Source organism: Canis aureus, chromosome 23 (genome assembly GCF_053574225.1).
Source record: "Canis aureus isolate CA01 chromosome 23, VMU_Caureus_v.1.0, whole genome shotgun sequence".
Lineage (NCBI taxonomy): Eukaryota > Metazoa > Chordata > Mammalia > Carnivora > Canidae > Canis > Canis aureus.
In genome coordinates, this window is record NC_135633.1 from 35,283,112 (window position 1) to 35,300,004 (window position 16,893).

A 16,893-nucleotide genomic window follows, 5' to 3' on the forward strand; every position below is an offset into this window, starting at 1 on the left:
TCCTCCTCACCCCAAATAAGGCAGTTGCTAGAGAAGGCCTGGGCAAGCTAATACCTGACCCCTGCAAGCTCGACAGGGGCATCAGCTAGGCAATGAGTCCTTTCCTGAAGAGGGATCTAAGCAGTGCATCTTCATGTCTGCCACAGAAGATTATTTTGAAATCTATAGGTAAAAACAGAAAGAAGAAATATTTTTTAAATGTTTAAAGTGAGAGTCAGAAATAGGGATAATGCGGAAGAAAATTGTAATATTGTTTTTCCTTTACAAACCATGCATATATTTATTTTAATAACACATTAAAATCTATATCTAAAAAGTAATTTCACAGGAGCTTTTCCATTTAGTTTACAATTACTTTATTCCAACTAGAAGTTATGACACTATACTGCTGTTTTGTAACAATGACAAAGATATTCCTCAAGTGTCTTATCTTAGCAACATATTCAGTATTCTGAATAGTCAGGCCTAATCACTCATTTCAAGCTGAGGTATCAAGACTATTTTATGTTGAGGATAAGATAACAAGAATTTTAGGGATAGAACTATGGTTAGAGCAGCCTGATTTCTTCCTTTGAGGTAATAATTTTCTTCACTTACCCAAGAAAGAAATTAAAGGTATATTATTGAGAAATATTTCAAAACCAAGTCAGAGGCACCTGGGTGGCTCAGTGTTTGAGCGTCTGCCTTTGGCCCAGGTCGTGATTCTGAGATCCTGGGATAAGTCCCGCATCCATCAGGTTCCCTGTTCAGTGGGGAGCCTGCTTCTCCCTCTGCCTGTGTCTCTGCCTCTTTCTGTGTCTCTCATCAATAAATAAAATCTTAAAAAAAAAAAAAAAAAACTATGTCAACATACTGCGATGAATCATCGAAAAGTACTTTCTAGGGATGTCTGGGTGGCTCAGTCTGTTAAGTGTCTGCCTTCCGCTCAGGTCATGATCCCAGGGTCCTGGGATCAAGCCTCATATGGACTCTCTGCTCAGCAGGGAGCCTGCTTCTCCCTCTCCCTCTGTCTGCTGCTCTGCCTGCTTGTGTTCTCTCCCCCTCTGTCAATAAGTAAATAAGTAAATAAATATTTTTAAAGTAACTTCTAGAACAAATGCAGCTAAAATTACAATTGGAAGTCCATGTACCATTATTTCCCAAATTAAAATATTTAAGTATGTCATGCTTGTAAAATTAACATCTGATAGGATGTTGAGTTGAAAATCTCTTATTAATTTTTAGGTCTTTACAATTGGGCTGGTAGTCCCAGAAAAACAGGTAGGTAAATAGATAGATGTCAGATAGATTAAATAGATGAGATGGATAGATAGATAGATAGATAGATAGATAGATAGATAGATAGATAAAAGATCCTAATGTGAGCAAATTCTGGCACTGGTTCAGCTATTGTTACTACCACAATCTCAGACTTAACTTTTCTGTTTCATCTTCCTTAATGTGTTAGTTGTCATCCTTGCGTGGGTGCCTCATGATTGCAAGATAGCTGATTGGCTTCCAAGCATCACACCACTATTCCAAAAGGCCAAATGGCCTTTTCTGCAGGAGGCCTTATGATTTTATACTGAGAGGGAGTCCCTTCTCAGAAAAACATCTCATTAGCCAAATAGATTACCTGCTTACCCTTACACTATTCAATGACCAAGGAAAAGGATATTATCCTGTTTTGTTTAGACCAATTATAATTTACCCCTGGAGCTGCATAGGCATCTACACTTACTGAGATGGAGGGATGTCTGCCCAATACCCAAACAGGTCAGTGTTCTGTTTGCAGGGAAGAAGGGGGAAGGCTGGCTGATGGGTATATAACGGATAAGATGCCTTGTTTGATCCAAATATCCAGAACTGTCCAACAGAACCAACAAACATTTGCTGTTATTCCCAATAACCTATAATTGGTACTTAGAATGTCTAATTTAGTATAAATAAAGAATAAGAAAAATTACCTAACTATAGAATCTGACCTGTAGCTGAAGCAATCTGTTATTGATCTGGATACAGTCACTTTGGTGAAAGTCTGCATATGATTTCACCCCTCTAACTCATATGAAATATTTTTATTACTTTTTTTTAAAGATTTTTATTTATCTATCCATGAGACACACACACACACAGAGGCAGAGACATAGGCAGAGGGAGAAGCAGGCTCCTTACAGGGAGCCCAATGTGGGACTCGAGTCCAGGACTTCAGGATCACAACCTGAGCCAAAGGCAGACACTCAATCAACCTCTGAACCACCCAGGTGCCCCGAAATATTTTTATTACTTTTTAAAGCTGTGTTTCTTGCTATAATCTATTATTAATTTTTTTAAACTCCTTTTCATTTACCTAAAATTGGTGACCTGTATTAATGGCCATAGGGTTTCTTTTTGGGATGAAGAAAATGTTCTGGAATTAGATAGTGGTGATGGTTGCATAGTTTTGTTAATATACTAAAACCACTGAATCACACACTTTAGAAGGGTGAAATTTTCTGACATATGAATTATATCTTTAAAATATTGATGGCATGCATGTGTGCTGAGTTCCCATTAAGAAGAAAATGAGAGATATTACACAAGTCCCTGAACATGGAATCTTCTTTTATTCAGACTCCATTCAAATACCTGATTGTGTACCCCTCTTAGAGACTTAAGTTGGATCAATGCAGAGCGATATCCATCAGGGCACAGCATAATGCCGCTCTGAGCCCACGGAAGTTTATACCAGAATGTGACAAGTGTGGCCACCGGAGACACTCTGGGTCTCAGCAAGCCTGGGTAAGTTGAGCAGCCCTCAGCCCAATATCCGGTATGCCAGACAGAAATGCTTAAAGACCTAGATCCTATTATATGAGGTTGAATTCATTCAATTAAACAGCTTAAGCAGCTCGGATCAGCCGCTGGAACCCTTCTCTGCGGAGTGCTAAAACAATGGCCTAAGGGGCAGCTGAAGTTTGTTTTCTCTTGTGTGAGGCCAGCTGGAGTTGCCTAGCACATGGCCAAGCTGGGGAGGGCCAACACGACATAATTGCATTAAACCTGCCCGTTCTTTCCGGAAAGCATTTCCTGATAGCATCAAGGAGGAAATGAATTAAGGGGGAGCTTTCAAGTCTTAGGATTCCACATCTATTTTCAATCTCCTTTCCCCAACCCCTCAAAATCACTTTTATGAAAAAAGAACCTGATTTTAGACTCCTCTGCTTAAGGCCTGTTTTACTATATTACGCTTAGTCTTTCTTCATCATTATTAAAGTGACTTTCATTATGCATATCATTTGGGGCAGCTGAAAACATATTAGATTATATTTCTATATGGTAGAATCAGGTATCACTAATTCCATTGCACTTTCTGAGAATCCTATTCTGTTTTCAAAATCTATATTAAATTTTAATCTTTCTCAAAAAGCCCTCCCAGGTCTTTGTGCCACCAACTCGGGCTGCTGTATCTCCTTCCCTCCAGCTTTCCTGATACTTTATTTACCTTGATCTCTTTGGTGGCACTTCTTTATTCATTCATCCATTCACTCAAGGAGCATTTATTGAGCTTCCACTGTACATCTGAAGCATACTAGGCACCTTCATTGTTCATTTAATCCTCACTATAACCCTTTCAGGTAGTTAATATTATCTCATTTTACTGAAGGCGTCTAAAGTCAAAGAGCTTAGGCAGCTTGCCGATAGTCAAAGAGCTGGTACGGACGGCGTTTAGCTTCAAATCTAAATCCACTGTCCCTATTCCCAGTCTGCCATGAATCAGCTATTTGTATACTTGTCTAGCTCTGTCACTTAAGAAATATCTATTGGGGCCTACTATGTACTAGGCATCATCCTAAGCACCAAAAGGTACATACTTAAGTCCTGGTCCTGAGAAGACAGATCTATTACCAATGATTTATTTGAGTCCGACTGTCAAGTCAGTGTATTCATTCAACAGACATCTGCTGAGCACCTGCAGTATCCTAGGTACACCATACTCTAGGCATGGAGAAATGCCATAGACATGTTTTCTGCCCTTAGGACGGTGTTTAAATAGAGACACAAGCAGATTGTTCTGGAGCACAGAAGGGGTAGAAGGCTTCATAAGGAAGATGCAGTTGAGTTGTGCCATAAAGGATAACTTTAGGATAATTTTAGGTAACTAAAATTATTTTAAAAGATGGGGGGTGCATCTTAAAGGGAGTCCTCATGAGATAGGACATGGAGGGCAATATCGGGTAATTGTAGTACCATGCAGCTGGAATATAGGGTGTGAGGCAGAAAGTAGAGGGAGATAAGATCAGAAAGGGTGCCTCAAATGCTATGCAGAGGAGCTTAGACTTGATCTTATGAAAATGGAGAGAACCACTGGAGATTTCTGAGCAGAGGGGCTTATTTATCTTTGTGTTCCATGGCATGTGGCACACTGCCTTGTCCGTGGTAGCAGTTTTTAGCATTTGTCACTTTCCTGGCACCATAGAAGACTTTGGCCCCCAACCTGATGCCATGCTCTGTTTACAGAGGAAAAATAATGCCCATGCTCTTGCGTATAGCAGTTTTCTTGCCAGCCTCTCTGCCAAGTCATCCCAGGTCTGAGAGCAATCTTTCTCTTTTATCCAAAGCCAAATTGCTGCCTCCATGTTGTTGTTACTGCTACAGACTCTGCTAATTTCTCCTTGGTGAACAGAAGCTAGTCCAGTGGAAGAAGCTCTAGACTGGGAGATTTAAGGAACCAGTGTCCTAATTCCTGCTTTACAAGTACCTAAAGTGTGATGTTGGCCTATCTTCCATCCATAAATGGAAGGGGATGTGGATAGATGATCTCCACATTCTCTTCCAGATGTAAGAATCTCTGAGTGGCTTAGTTGTTAAGCACCTGATTCTTGGTTTCTGCTCAGATTGTGATCTCAGGGTCATGAGATTGAGCCTTGCATCAGGCTCTGCACACAGTGGAGAATCTGCTTGAGATTCTCTCTCCTTATCCCTCTGCCTCCCCCTCTGCCTCCTGCTCTGCCCCTCCTGCTCATGCTCTCTCTCTCTCTCTCTCTCAAATAAATAAGTAAATCTTAAAAAAACATTTTTTAAAGGAAAAAGAATCTCTGATTTTAAATGCAGGGTCAACATGCCTTCAGCCGGGCCAGATGATAACTCTATCTACAAAGCTCTGCTTTACCATGTGGCAGAATAATTTTCTGTGGTTATATTATGTTTTATTCTCCTGTACTTTGCCTCATATCTCCATCCTCCAACAACTCTTTGCCTATTCTAGAAACGTTGCTAGGATGTTTGCACCTATGCCTCTGGAAAGTTTTGTGTCGCTAAGCCAGAAGCAAAAGTTGCTAAAGAAAACCCTCTCTGCCAGTCTTCTTTGAAAGTCTAAATGCACTAGGCTATTTGTCCTAAATAGGGTCCAGTGAGAAAGGAGCACTTTTCAGGAACAGAGGCAAGAATGGCAAGATTGAGAACTTCTTTCTTAGGATGACCATAACATTGATTTTCCTAGGAAGAACATTTTTGAGAATGAAAGGTAACATTACTCATTAATAATTATACTGGCAGCACAGCATAAACGCGGATGGTCCTAGGCAGACTGTACGGTGTTGTCACCCTATACCAGCATTAAATCCAAGAAGAATCATGGCATCATGACTCACTGTCCTACAGACATCACTAATCAATCCTCATGTTCTTTCCACCAAGTCCAGATGAGCTTAGAAATTTCTCAACATATTACTCCTGACACTACTAATCCATCAGTTTTGGCCCTGGAGTTGAAATCTTTTTATTACACCTAACCTTGTAATAAAAACAGACATAGTGGAAATCATGATCCTCTGCCCAGATCCCCTCTGGAACCTGGTAAACCCATCCCCCAGCCACTGATGTCACTGCTAATAGCCGACAGCTGGTGCTCTCGCCAAGCATTGACCACAGCTGAGGGAAACTGCCTTGCCCAAGGTCCTATCCTTCTCCAAGTGCACCAGAGACCAATGACTAGCTGATGCAGGGTAACAAAAGACAGATCCGGGCCCCTGCCCCGCAACCTTGCTTCAGTTTGAGTCAAGGGTAAAAGACCGTCCCCAGGGCAGCCAGGGTGGCGCAGCGGGTTGGCGCCGCCTGCAGCCCGGGGTGTGATCCTGGAGACCCGGGATCGAGTCCCACGTCGGGCTCCCTGCATGGAGCCTGCTTCTTCCTCTGTCTCTCTTTCTTTTTTTAAGATTATTTATTTATTCACGAGAGATACAGAGAGAGAGAGAGAGAGAGAGAGAGAGAGAGGAGGGGCGTGCAGAGACACAGGCAGAGGGAGAAGCAGGCACCACGCCGGGAGCCCAACGCGGGACTCGATCCAGAGTCTCCAGGATCACGCCCTGGGCTGAAGGCGGCGCCAAACCGCTGCGCGCCAACGGGGCTGCCCATCTCTCTGTATCTCTATGAATAAATAAACAAATAAATAAATGAATGAATGAATGAATGAATGAATGAATGAATGAATGAATGAATGAATAAATAATCTTAAAAAAAAAAAAAGACCATCCCAGATCCAGAGCTTTCCACACAATCAGCTGAGGCTGATAGTTCAGTTTGTCTTTCTGCCGAATCTTGACTTCCTCTCTTCCCGAGAGATGTATCTCCTGAGAGTCTCCCTCAATCAACCTTCTGCACACAACTCCATCCCAAGGTCTGTTTCTAGGGATTCCCATCTGAGGAATCAGACTATCTCTGTGTTGTTAGCAAGAAGTAAGCCCAGGGACGCCTGGGTGTCTCAGCAGTTGAGCACCTGCCCCTGGCTCAGGGCCTGATCCTCCGTCTCAGGATCGAGCCCCACATCAGGCTCCCCACCTGGAGCCTGCTTCTCCCTCTGCCTACATCTCTGCCTTTTTCTCTCTGTGTCTTTCATTAATAAATAAATAAAATCTTTAAAAAAAAAAAAAAAGTAAGCCCCAAAGTTAACTTCCTAATTTGTATCTTAGTAAAATGGATCAATTAGCATTTATTTCTTGTTCCCATATTTAATTGACCTTAATTTAAAAGCTACCCTTGAAAATACATGCCCCTTCATTCTTTGCAATCAGAAAAGTGCAAGTCCTCTCCTTCTCTGGTCTCTAGTGGAGGAGACAGGGTTGCTATGTGTTTCCATTCTAGTGAAGTGGAACAACACTTTTATGGAGAGAGGAGGCCTAGGGTTTAGTACTGGCTTTACCAATGACTCACTATGATGTGGGAAAATCATTTCCTCACTCTAGGTGGGTCTAAATCTACTTGTCTATAAAATAAAAGGCTTATCAGAAAAGTTATAAAAAACTTAGAAATGAAGCCAAAAAGTGAGTCATGCCTTCTTTCAATGTTATGTAGGCACAAAGACCATCCAGAGATTGTCTAGAGTAATTATTTAATTTTTCTCACCATTTGCTATTAGTTGAAGATCCCAGATTTAATAAAACTTTTTATTACCTGGTAGAAGTTTGCATAGTAGATATGCAAATAATTTCTATTCATGGAACCACAAAGATTTATAACTCAATTTTTGTGTAACTCAGTAAACTTACCCTAATATTGCAATAGTATTTACCTGGCTTTTTAAATGTTCTTTGAATCAGTCATAACATCTTAATGGTTTCTCTGCCAATTCATGAGTTAAATAGACTCTTTTTCATGTGGTTCATTTATATTTGCCCAAAAGTCATGATTTTACCTTTTTAAAACTATACTTCATCAGGCTTGATTTACTCCATCTTGCTGAAAGAAAACCAATTTACATGGGGCATCTGAGTGGCTCAGTGGGTTAAGCATCTGACTCTTGATCTCAGCTCAGGTCTCAACCTCAGGGTTGTGGGAATAAACCCTGCACTGATATATAAAAATATATATTAAAAAAACAAACATAAACAATCCACAAACCCATCTTGAAATTAGAGGATCTCATAGTATCTATACAAAGACATCCATGACTCCTTTCTATAGAAATCATCTGGACTGTGTTACCCTTAGGAGAGTAGTCAGCAATACCAGAGTCTCCTGAACCACCATCCTTGACTACTGTGTGGCTGGGATGGAGGGCAGCACAGCCAAGACTTAGTGAGAAGGGACTTTCCCAAGGTTTCCAGGTCTGAAAGGTATACAAGCTACATATCATCAGAGCTAGGATTTAAACCCAGGCCTAACACTATAGAATGCCCCAACTCCCACTCCTCATGCTTTCATGCATGGCTCATCTGCCTGTAATCCCAATGTATATCACATATGCCTGGCACCTAGTAGGAAATCAATGTATATCCCAAGCAATTAAATTTTTTTAACTATTCCTAGTACCGGGATGCCTGGGTGGCTCAGTGGTTGAGCGTCTGCCTTTGGCCCAGGACGTGATCCTGGAGACCTGGGATCGAGTCCCACATCGGGCTCCCTGCATGGAGCCTGCTTCTCCTTCTGCCTGTGTCTCTGCCTCTCTCTCTCTCTCTCTCTGTGTCTCTCATGAATAAATAAATAAAATCTTTAAAAAAAAAAAACTATTCCTAGTACCTAGAACTTGGCTATTTCCAAAGAACCAAATCTATTGATGAGCCTCACTTCAGAGCACTAGAAAGGACAGACACTCAGGAGCCAGACAGGCCTACGTTTCATCTCCTCATTGACAGTTAGTGGCTAATTAGCAGTGTAACCTTGAACCAGAAATGAAATCCCATGAGCCTTAGTTTCCTCCTCTGCTACATGTAAATAATCCTCATGAGCTTCTTAGGATTAAAGTAAAAAAAAAAGAATGTGAAAGTTCTTAGCACAAGACCTAGCCCAAAGGTGCCCCCACCCACAATGGTCTTTTGGCCTTTCCTTCCCCTCTCAGAAGACCCTGGAAGGCTTTGAGGCCTCAGCTCTGCTCCTGCTTCTACCAGCCCCCACTCCAGGCACACAGTGATCAAGGGATGGGAAAATCCCTCTGTTCAAACAGGTGTCACTGTTCTAAACCTACAGTCTCATTTCCTGATCGTGTCTTAATCTGCTCGTCGGTGGTGAAAGTTGATTTCTTGCACATTCTTATATCAGTGGGAATTTCTGCCCTTGGCTGACAGGCATTATGGGCTGGCTTTGACATACAGCCCTACAGGGCCTGAACAGCCCCTATTCTTTCCCAGTCCTGAAAGGGAGCTTTGTGCCAAGGATTCATTAAACTGCACTGCACAGCCCCTTCATAAATGGGGCTCAATAATGAACAGTCGATTTAACTGGAAAAGCTGCTGGAGCTGTTAAATTAAAGGGAAATAAAGTGCATTTTAGACTCAGTCTGCCAGAAGAAATGGTGACCTAAAAGGAAAATCTTCATTTTTATTGAATTGAAGTTTTTAAAAAGTTTAAAATGTCCAGGAAGCTTCCTTGTGATAGGCAATGAGACATAAAAGCTCAGAATGTAGGCTTGAGATAGTGGTGCTTTTCATTCACCATCCCACAGTTAGCCTTGGGCTCTTAAATGGTGCAAAGGAATGATCTCATTTTGAGAAGGAAATATGGGGAGACTCTGCAATATGCCACAAGAAGTGTTGTTTGTTTGTTTGTTTGTTTAAAATTTTAAAAGTATTTTTAGACCAGGACTTCTCATTCATTCTTCGCACATTCAAAGGACCAAGAACCCATTCTTTTCAATTTTTCTGTTCTTTTTCAGAGATGAGAAATTTCTCTGGGAGAAACCCAATCGTTTCTGCTGAGAGTTATATATTTGATTTAAGTATTGTGCTCTGACATCTGACTCAGTCTCTCTTTTAGGTCTGAGATTTTCAGAAGTACATCTAAGGCACCAAAGAACTTTCTCTTCAACTTATTTTTCTGAGTTATATAACTTCCTGGCATGGTGAGAGAGAAAATCTACTAACATATGCTGGAATGTTATAGTTTCCCATAACTCTCAGGTGCAAGAAGCAAAAGCCACTGTGCTTTGGCAGATAGAATAACCACATAGTGATCTTTTTTCCACTAAGCTGCTGTGAGCTGGGACTTCTTCACATGCTTCCTATCCTTCGTGTTTTCAAATCTTTATATAGAATCTGCTCCTGGGTATGTTAAAGGCTTTACTACCCTAGTCAAGGCCTTTTCTGGTTTTCATCATTAAGTATCATTTGACCGTCAAAAACAAGAGTCACTTGTCACAGGGAATTTAAAGAGAAATCTGAAAGGCAATGTGAAATAAATAAAGGCCCACTTCCACCCTTATTGTTCAGGGTCACTGGAATCCAAACACAGATTTTCAGTTGCAAAGCTGTATAGAAAAGGCAAAACTTCCTTTTTAAGAAGTTATATGCTCTCTTTCTGAAACCTACTCTTTCATTTGAATTCTAAGCCATCGATTTAATTTTTTAGGATTCTGCATTAAGCAATTCAAAGCCACCTTGAGAATATCCTGAAGTTGAAAAAAAATAAATCTGTGCATATATTCATTTTAAATAGTAACTGTGGTGACTCAGTAAATAGTATGTTTTTACTCTTCGTTCATCTACCACTAATGAGTCACAGTCAACTAATATAAATCATGGGCTCTCCACACCATGAAATTCTAGCTTCATAATAAAACTGCTGCCTATTTTAACAAATTCTAGGATGGACCTTGTCTATTGTGAGCCCTGATGGTTATTAGAGTCTACAACTGCAGCAGAATAAACGAAGTTTCATTCACCTTCCATTAAAGATTGCCAGACACCAAACTGGCTATGCCATTCTGTGTGGATTGTGTGGTCCGATTACATTTTGACATTAAGCAATGAAGCAAATATTCATTAGAAAACACATATTATACCAGTCCAACTTTTTTTACATGTGGCATCAGAAATTCAAACACACTCTCCCAGTCATAACTTATTCCTATATAAGTAATTATTAAACTATTCAAAAGATATTTAGCTTAAAGAGAGACATAAGGGAATTTTCTGAATCTGCACAGATTTGACTACAGCCACACTACAAGTGAAGGAGAATGTTGATACGTTGCAGATTATCAAAAGGAAAATGACAGGAAAGCAATGGTGGTCAAAATCAAAGCACAGGAGCAAGTATACTTCTATAGGATTCAGAACATTTATTAATTCTTCTATTCATTTTAATAAATTTAATTTATTAAATTTAATACAATTTAATTTATTAATTTAATAAAATCTTATGTGCCTTTCTTTCCTATGTGCATCATTTTTCTGAGGAAAGAAAAGAAGTTATCCTCAGTGCCTAACAGAAAGTATGATAGGTAGAGGTTTAGTAACTATTTGACAAGGGAATAAAAGAAAGAGAAGAAGGGAAAGGAAGCTAAGGAAAGAGAAAAGAGAGAATGTGAGACAAGGAAAGGAGGATGTTAGACCAGGGAAAATTAGAAACAACATGATAGCTTTCTTCACGTACTTAAAATATATTATTTGAGAAAAAGATTCGATTTATTGTTCTAGAAACCAAATAATTTCACCAAGAGCTACAAATAGAAAGCTAAGAGATTTCTGGGTCCTAGCTGTAAGGAGATGCTACCCCACTCAAACAAGTAAAAACTGAAAAAACTGAAAAATCAACAACTCTTTTTAGATCTATAAGAGAAATAAGGTCACAGAGCAGACTACTACTCCCAAAATTGGAAAGACAGGCAAATACAGAAAATCACACAGGAGAAGAAACATATAGAGGACCAGTGCTGGGGTAAAAAAACAAAAAACAAAACAAAACCCTGAATTATAGTTGCAAAACACTGGGGGTTCAGTGTAGAAAATTTGGGGGGACCCTGTCATCATGGCATTCCCCCAAATTTTGTAAGTTTCAGCTCCTGGAGCTCTAACAGTTCTCACAGTAAATAATGGAGGAAAAAAAGAAATATTGTGCTTCCTGCAGGGGTAGGAGAAAAGGAACCATCTTGAAATATGCCAGACCATTCTATTCTGAACAAGGCCTGCCCTCAGGACAAACTAACCAGAGCCTGAACTACCTAGAGAAAGGGAAATACCCAACTCCAGCTCATACTAGCCATCCTGTCCCACCTGAGGGGAGGGGGAAAAACCTGAAAAGCACTTGTGAAGTGCATGGTCCACAAAAAAGCTGAGCCCTAATCATTGATCTACTGAAGTCCTATTTAGTTCATTTTACCCAGTACATAATGTTCAACTATCAAGAGAAATTACAAGGCATACTCAAAGGCAAAAACATAGTTTGAAGAGACAGAGTAAGCATCAGAAATATATATATATACACACACACACGTATATATATAGCAGGGATATTGGAATTATTAGACCAGGAATTTAACTACGATTAATATGCTAATAGATCTAACAAATAAAGTAGATGGCATGCAAAAACAGATGGATGATGTAAGCAAAGAGATGGAAATTCTAAGAACCAGAAAAAAATGCTAGAGATCCAGAAATAAAGCATGCTTTTGGTGGGCTTATTAGTAGACTGGGCAGGTCAGGGGAAGAATCTCTAAGCTTGAGAATATCCCACTAGAAACAACCAAAACTAAGAGACAAAGAGAGACTGCTAACTCTGGGAAACGAACTAGGGGTGGTAGAAGGGGAGGAGGGCGGGGGGGGGGGAGTGAATGGGTGACGGGCACTGGGGGTTATTCTGTATGTTAGTAAATTGAACACCAATAAAAAATAAATTAAAAAAAAAAAAGAGAGACAAAGAGAAAAAACACTGGGGAAAAAAACAGAACAGAATATCTAAGAACTATGGGACAATTACCAAAGGTCTAACATAAGTATGGAAAATACCAGAAGGAGAAGAAAAAGGAACAGAAGAAATGTTTGAAACAATATTGACTGAAAATTTCTCCCAAAGTAATGTTAGACACTAAATCATAGATCCAGGAAGATCAGAGAATAGCAAGCAGGATAAATACCAAAACAAACAAACTAAAAACTCACTTCAGGATATCATTTTCAAACTACAGAAAATCAAAGATAAAGAAAAAAACCTCACAAGAAGACAGAGTGGGGGGAAAGAATACCTTACTTATAGCGGAGCAAAGATAAAAATACATCCAATTTCTCACAAACCATGCTAGTAAGAAGATGGTAGAGGGAAATATTTAAAGTGTCTAAGAAAAAAACACCAATCTAAAATTCCATGCCCTATAAACTTATCCTTCAAGTAAGGGAGAAATAAAGACTTCTCCATACAAACATTGAGGAAATTTGTTGCCAGTAGACCTACCCTGCAAAAAAATGTTAAAAGAAGTTTTTTAGTCCCTGCCCGCTCCAACCAACCGTGCCCTCCGCCCTCGCCCGCCCCGCCCGCGCCTCCCGCGCCGCTCTCCGCTGCAGCTTCAGCACCTCGGCCCAGAACAAGGCTAAAGCAGCTGTGCTTGGGGCTTCCGGAGGAATGGGGCAGCCCCTTGCGCCGCTTCTCAAGAACAGCCCCTTAGGGAGCCGCCTGACCCTCTGGATATTGCTCATACACCGGAGCGGCCGCAGATCTGAGCCACATCGAGACCAGAGCAACCGTGAAAGGCCACCTGGGACCTGCGCAGCTGCCGGGTTGCCTCAAAGGCCGCGATGCGGTGGTGATTCCAGCCGGAGTCCCGAGAAAACCAGGCGTGACACGGGATGACCTGTTCAGCAGGTTCACCTGTTCAGGTGCCTCAGTTGTGGCCACCCGGACTGCGGCCTGCGCCCAGCATTGCCCCGAGGCCATGATCTGCGTCATTTCAAATCCGGTCAACTCCACCATCCCAATGGCAACGGAGGTTTTCAAGAAACACGGAGCTTACGACCCCAGTAAAATCTTCGGGGTGACGACCCTGGACATTGTCAGGGCCAACACTTTCATTGCAGAACTAAAGGGTTTGGATCCCGCGCGAGTCAATGTTCCTGTCATTGGCGGTCATGCCGGGAAGACCATCGTCCCCCTGATGTCTCAGCGCACCCCCAAGGTGGACCTTCCCCAGGACCCGCTGACAGCCGTCGCCGGGCGGATCCAGGAGGCCGGCACGGAGGTGCTGAAGGCCAAAGCTGGAGCAGGCTCTGCCACCCGCCCTCCATGGCATACGCTAGAGCTCGGATTGTCTTCTCCCTTGTGGATGCAACGAATGGGAAGGAAGGAGTTGTCGAATGTTCCTTTGTTAAATCCCAGGAAGCAGACTGTGCCTATTTCTCCACACCATTACTGCTGGGGAAAAAGGGCATCGAGAAGAATCTAGGCATTGGCAAGATCTCCCCTTTTGAAGAGAAGATGATAGCAGAAGCCATCCCCGAGCTGAAGGCCTCCATCAAAAAGGGAGAGGAGTTTGTGAAGAACATGAAATGAAAGGGCAGCCAGCTAGCAGTCTGTTTCCCTAACTTATGAAGGCATCATGTCCCTGCAAAGCCATCTCCTGCCCTCATGTTTCCGTTGCGTTAACCACCAGTGTCATGTTAACGTCACCGCCCCTTCCCATCGCAGGTCCGTCAATGTGTGCATCAATAAAAGCAGGCTTCCATTTTCTTTTTCAAAAAAAAAAAAAGTTTTTTAGAAAAAAGAAAATAACATCGATCAGAAACTTGGATCTGCATAAAGGAAGAGCATAGAAGAAGAAATAAGTAAGGCAAAAAAGAAAAATTTTTATTTTTCTTTTCATTTAAAAATGTTTATTTTTCTGATTCTTAACTGATCCAAAGAACAAGTTTGTTCAAAATAACAATAGCAATAATGTATTTGATTATGTATGCTACGTATATGTATATATGTATGTATGTGCATGCATATATATACACACAAAAATATATAAATACATATATGCTTATGTATAAATGAAATGAATGACAGCAATGATAAAAGAGACAGGAAGGAGAAGTTAGGATTAGTTTGATTATAAGGCATTTCACTTATGCATAAAGCAGTATTTTGTTTTATTTTGTTTGTTTTTTGTTTTTTGTTTTAATTTTTTAAAGATTTTATTTATCCATTCATGAGAGACACAGAGAGAGAGGCAGGTTCCCCATGGGGAGCCAGACATGGGACTTGATCCCAGGACCTCAGGATCATGCCCTGAGCCAAAGGCATACGCCCAACCACTGAGACACCCAGATGCCCCAGTATATTGTTATTTGAAAGCAGACTTGAATTAGTTATAATTGTATATTGCAAACTCTAGAGCAACCACTAAAAAGAGTTAAAAAAAATTATAACTGATGAGCTAAGAAAAGAGAGAAAATGGAATCATATGAAATACTCAGTTATAACCACAAAAAGGCAGAAAAGGAATGGGACACACACACACAAAAAAAGGAACAAAGACTAAGAGCAACAAATAGTAAACAGCAATAAATATGGTGGTAGATAAACCAACTGTATCAATAATCACTTTGAATGACCATAGTCTAAATGCATCAGTTTAAAGACAGAGGTTTTCAGAGTGGATTAAAAAACAAGACCCAACTATGTTATGTCTACAGGAAGCCCACTTTAAATATAAAGCACATATAGATTAAAAATAGGTGGATGAGGCTTTTTCATGAAGATGGCACTTAAGGTGAAGAAGGAAGCCACTGCCTCTCCCAAAGCTGAAGCCAAAGCAAAGATTTTGAAGCCCAAGAAAGTGGTGCTTAAAGGCATACACAGTCACAAGAAGAAGAAGAAGAAGAAGAAGAAGAAGAAGAAGAAGAAGAAGAAGAAGAAGAAGAAGGAGAAGAAGAAGCTCTGCATGTCACCTACATTCTGATGGCACAAGATACTGTCTCCAAAGGCGGCCCAAATACCCTTAGAAGACCATCCTTAGGAGAAACAAGCTTAAAAAATAAAAATAAAAATAAAAATAAAAATAAAATAAAATAAATAAAAAAAAAGAAACAAGCTTGATCACTATCCATCATTAAGTTCCCCCTGACTATCCAGCCAGCCATGAAGAAAATAGAAGACAACCACACACTTGTATTCATTGTGGATGTCAAGGCCAACAAGCACCAGATTAAACAGGTTGTGAAGACGCTTTATGAGAGTGACGTGGCCAAGGTCAACACTTTGATCAGGCTCAATGGAGGGAAGAAGGAATATGTTCAACTGGCTCCTGATTATGATGCTTTGGATGGTGCCAACCAAACTGTGATCATCGAAACTGGTAAATCTAAATATAAATTCTTTCATCATAAGAAAAAGTGAATGGACAGATAAAGATATACCATGTTAACACTAATTTTAAAAAACAGTGGAATTAGCTATATAATTTCACATAGAGCAGACTGACAGGAAAATTATGAGAGATAAACAGGGATATTATATTATGATAAAGAGGTCAATACTCCAAGAATGCCTAACAGTCCTTAACACATATGCACCTAATAACAGAGTGTCAAAATACACGAAGCAAAAAGTGATGGAACTGCAAGGAGAGTGGAACAATTCTTTACTAAGTTTGAGACTTCAATACCCCAGATCCAGAAGGCAGAAAACCGGTAAAGACATAGTTAAACTCAACGCCATCAATCAATTGAATATAATAGACATCTATAGACTACTTCATCCAACAACAGCAGAATGTGCATTCTTTCAAGACAGCTTGCTTCTTGACAGGAAGAGGGACGAAAGAAGATGGAAGCAGAAGGAAAAAGGGAGTAGAACAGTAGAGATTAAGGTAAAGGAAGTATGATCATTAAAAGGTTTGAGGCCTGTTTGCCAGAATTCAGAGGTGGAAAGTGTTCTTCCTAGGCATTTGCCTTCCATTTAATCTGTGACCTTTACATCAATGATCTGAGGATACATCTGAGGATATTAAAAAGACTCTTTAAAATACATCTGAGGATATTAAAAAGACTCTTTAAAATACTTGGATGAGATAGCGGTAACAAAATGAGTGTCCATACTCTCAAATTTCATATGTACTCTTCCTTAAAAGTGATTGGGAAAAAAAAAAAAAAAAAAAGGTGATTAGAGAGGCTTATTTCCCATCTTGTTTCTCACAACTTTCTTTATTTTAAAAAGAAAAGGGAAAGTCACAGCCATTCCTTCCTC

The 16,893-nt window shown here is 40.4% G+C and overlaps 2 pseudogenes; both read left to right on the plus strand.

The window, feature by feature from the left end:
* The first annotated feature begins 12,254 nt into the window (after positions 1-12,254).
* On the plus strand, positions 12,255-14,306 carry LOC144295192 (malate dehydrogenase, mitochondrial pseudogene; annotated as a pseudogene).
* A 928-nt stretch (positions 14,307-15,234) lies between these two features.
* LOC144295193 (large ribosomal subunit protein uL23-like) lies at positions 15,235-16,044 on the plus strand (annotated as a pseudogene).
* The last annotated feature ends 849 nt before the right edge of the window (positions 16,045-16,893 follow it).